The sequence below is a fragment of the Lathyrus oleraceus genome, chromosome 7 (genome assembly GCF_024323335.1).
Source record: "Lathyrus oleraceus cultivar Zhongwan6 chromosome 7, CAAS_Psat_ZW6_1.0, whole genome shotgun sequence".
Classification (NCBI taxonomy): Eukaryota; Viridiplantae; Streptophyta; class Magnoliopsida; order Fabales; family Fabaceae; genus Lathyrus; species Lathyrus oleraceus.
This window is the reverse complement of record NC_066585.1, coordinates 537036604-537041089: the sequence shown is the minus strand read 5'-3', so window position 1 is coordinate 537041089 and position 4486 is coordinate 537036604.

Sequence of the window (4486 nt, the reverse complement as noted above, 5' to 3'; positions counted from 1 at the left end):
CTGTTAGGCATCTTCCTGCAGTTTGATCAGGATTGGATAGTTGTTCCCTGAAGTACTATGGTGTGTTGGAAGACAAGTCTCCTGGATGTTAGCAGTCAATAATGGGGTAACCTGATTGTGATATCATTTAAGGGGGTTGGAACCATGAATCTTGATATTCAAACACCACGTTCAGAAGTGGCAGTTCTTACTAGGAGTGAGAATATGAAGATTCAGAGGTTGGTTGAGGTAATATGCTCTGACAATGCATATCTACTATCGACTGGTGTTGTGTGTCTCACTAGTACTTATGGTAAGCTGAAGTCTGATTGGTGTGATTGGAGGAGTTAGTTGCCACTGGTAAGGGATGGTGGATGTCATGTTGAGACATTTGTGTACAATGCATGGATATTGGTGTGGAGTTTCCATGATTGTTAATTTGAGGGGGAGTTTTGGTTAACCTCCTCACGTTTGGTCAGCCTAGGGTCTGGTTGGCTGTAGACCTGTGTCACATGGGTTCTGGTTGTTGTGTGACACATTTGCAAGGAAGGATTCATCTCTCTCATTCCTAAGGGTGAATCTAACCTGGAAAGAGTCTCAAGACTGTTGAGGTGCTTGCAAGCAGAAGATGTTGACACAAGAAGAGTACTTTCAACGTATTCTTATGGTGGAAGTATCTGAAAGGAAAATTGGGAAAGGATTTAAGATCAATGTCTACTTGTGCCAAGTACAAGTGTGTAATTGATTATCCTTGGAGCTCAAGATAACGGATGTTCTTAAAGATGTTGGAACATCACTTCTTCAAGACCCTGTGCAGAATCACAGGAAGGATAGTACATTGGCGTAGGATCTATCTCTTTGGTGGCAGCAAAAGCATATGATCTCTGAAAAGGTTTCCTGGCAAGAAACTTGATTCAGCCTTGGTATGTACAAGAAGAAGAAGACATCATAGTCTTGATGGTGGTTACTTGGATCAGTTTATTTCTGATCTAGGTAAGGAAGTGCATTAGCTTATGCACACTGTGGAGTCAAGAACAAGTGGCAGCAATCTTGACATCATGGAAACAGCCTTGCCTTAGGATGTGAAATCCTTGGTAGAGCTGAAGGGTTAGTGTCTAACTGGTCCTTCTGAAGACTCATACATCAGAGTGTTTGATGTCTTTGGAGAAGAAGCAGGGATTCATCAAGGTGTGAGCTTGGATGACTTAACTGCAAACCAGCATGATGGAGGTTGTTTACTCAAACTTGGTTCCACAATCAAGTCTATGAGAACATTGAACTCTTGTTCTGTGAAGGGAGGAAGTTCTTTCAAGTGGCAGAAGAAGGAGCTGAATTCAACAGCTAGATGTCAAAACACAATGTTGTGACATTTGGTTCAACATCAGACCCTTAGTTGGTGATGTGGCACATCAACTTGAGATAGAAAGGTCTACAGGGTTGTAGATTGGATACTTCAAAATCTTGAAGTTCTAGTCTCACTTGAGAGGTCAGAATATCTTAGGGAGAAGTCTGATAAACTTGGGGAGGTCAAAAAGTAGCATTTGACCTTTTCATATGAGAATTCATGAAGGAGGTAATCAACCAGTGGCAGTTGGTCTATCTCAGAAGTGAGTTCGAAGAATCAAGATAATCAACATAAGGCAGCTGATTATTCTTGAGGAAAGTCTGAGACAAATTACTTTTGAGCAGAAAAGTATTAAGTTGAAGACAAAAGGAGGTGTTTTCTATTCATCCCTTGGAGCTTGTGGTAGGAGTTCTGAGCCATCTATGGAAGATCATCTCATGTAATGGGATGAAAAGGTATATGTCCCAATTTATGTCTGGATTCTTCTTGATCAAGCTGGTGACTCAGTGATATCTGAAGACTATCAGATGGTGTTCCCTGTTATGTGTGATGGATGTCCTAACGAATGTTAGAACATTTTGTGAAGTGGCCGTCTGTTCTGGTTAGAAGAGAGATTGACACTGGGTGTGGATGTGTTCAACCAAGAGGGTTGATCAGAGGGTGCGCTCTTGAAGACATGAAGATGAGTCTTATGTTTTCCATTCATCAAGTGGGTTGAGTTCTTTTTGAATCAGGAAGAAGGTGAAGGTCCAACCACGTTGGATATGTGTGACCTCCAAGAGAGTAGGTGGTCCATGACAGGGGGAGTTGTGCCTTTGTGCTGCAAGCAATCACCAAGCTTGTGGTCTATGTGTTCTCAGATGACTAGGTAGTTATCAGGATGCTGTGATGTATGTCAAGGCTGAGTGAGCAGAAGAATGTCTGACCGGATGTCATGACATTGCCCTGGACATTGCTGTTAATTCCTTCTGAATCTAAAAGTCATTAGGAATTATGAGGGTGATGTGGCTAAGTCTGATAAACCAGAATAAGCCTGATGGCTACAGCTGTGTGGTACAGGGGGAGTAACCATCAACTGAAGTGTGAAAAGTTGGCTGTAGCAGTGCTAGGTGTCAAGTATCTACTGGAGGTATGACAGAAGTTTTGTTGAATACTGGCTGAATGCAGGAATGTTAAGACATCGCGTGCAACGTGTCTGACTGCATATATGGAATGGTCTCCATGCACTGGAACGGCTGTTTTGGAAAAGAAACAGTCAAGAGCTATAAAAGGTATTCAAAGATAGTCTGAGATTTTGTTGGTGATTCTCTGACTGTTTCTCAGCAAAAATAAATGCATCTTGACCAAGCATTTATTGCTACCGGAAATTCCTAGGCACAGGCTGGACTATTTAAAGGATGCAATAGCCCTCTTCCTCTCTCACGAAAAACACTCCATTCTCAGAATCATGGGGTATGTTAAGGTTTGGGCAAGCTGCGCCTGGATCTGGTTTTGTGAAGGGTGCCTTTACAAATGTTTAGCTAAAAAGGGGGAGAGAAATATAGTCCTGGGATTGAGGATGTACCAAAAGCAAGCCAACTGTGGATGTGGCAGCAAACAGAAGTTGGCATCAGGCACAAAATCCACCAACTGGGGTTTCCACTTGTGTCTTGTGATCTGAGTTAAGAAGACAGTTGTGCCTTGTGATCTGAGTTACATTGTCTATGTACTCAGCATTACATACTCTTCAGGAAGCTCTCCGGTTGAGGGGAAGGGTTCTGGAACAACTGAGTCTTGTCCCTCTTCTTCCCCATGTACACCAACTTTGGTGTTTGTGGTGGTGGAGCCAATGACGGAGATGAAGAGCATTCCCAAATTGGGATGTGTTGTCCAGTGTATTGTTTATTTGTTTTAGCTAAAATTTGCCAAAGGGGGAGATTGTTGATTCCTTAGGATTGGCAGTAATTTTAGAAAACAAATAATGTAATCATCTCTGTTGTTTTAATATGTTGGGTTGAAGAAATTCAACATCTGGACCAACATGTCATGTACGATGTCACGACATCAGGCCTGTGACATCGCACATGTGTAGGAAACTGAATTAATTAATTCAGTATATGTCATGGGATCAGCAAGGATATCTGGTGAATATCCTAACTCCCATGTGGAGGTCTTGAAGACTAAATCAGAATACATATAGGCTCTAAACATGGAGATATATATGGAGAGAGTTTAGGAACTTGAAGACCTTGTTTGTAGCAGAATTTTTCTGCTGAAGTTGCAACAGCAAAGAACAAGTCTGCTGCAATTTTCTGAAGGCCCAAATCCAGTTGGGTGATTAGGTTATAAATAGCTGATTGTAATCTAGTTTTTGTAAGCCTCCTAGAATGAAAATTTAGGGGTGTGTGTGAGGTAAACCTCCCAATCTGTGGGAAGGTTACCATATGTTTCTCAGTGGTAAAAGCTGAGAATTTTGTAACTCGAAGCCTGTAGGCAAGAGTGATTTTGTTCTTGAATGAAGCTGTGAAGCAAGTTCAAGGTGTGGTAACATTACATTGTATTTGTAGTGATAGGAATGGAAACTGGAGGTTTCTATCTAGGAGTTCCTAGGTATAGATTGCATTGGGTAGGGATTAAGTGATGAGTTGTAAACGGGTGAGTTTAACTCTGAATTGATACTACTAATAGTGGATCTTCTTCCTGGCTTGGTAGCCCCCAGATGTAGGTCATGTTGGACTGAACTGGGTTAACAATTTCCTGTGTTTGTTTTCCTTCTGTATGATATAATCATGTCTGCCATAACTAAGCATGTATTCCAGTCTGTTCATCAAGATAATAGCAGACCTGATACATAGCCTTCTGTTGGAATGTCAATCAGAATGTTTTGACATTCATCAACAACAGCACATACTGTTTAATAAGCTGATGATTTCAGTTCAGTATGTAGTGAAGTCTGGAGTTCAAAAGCACAACAGACCTGGCCAAAAGATCATTGTGAAACTGTCAAACTGGATGTCTTGACAGTTCTTCCAGTAAGCTGATACTGATGCAGAGACTGGTTGGTCTTTTACAGTACAGCAAATTTAGCACAGTCTGTTTTCAGGAACCAAGCAGACTTAGCATATGGTTCTGGACTTGGGTGTCAAACGGAATGTCGTGACATTCACTCCTGACTGCATATGC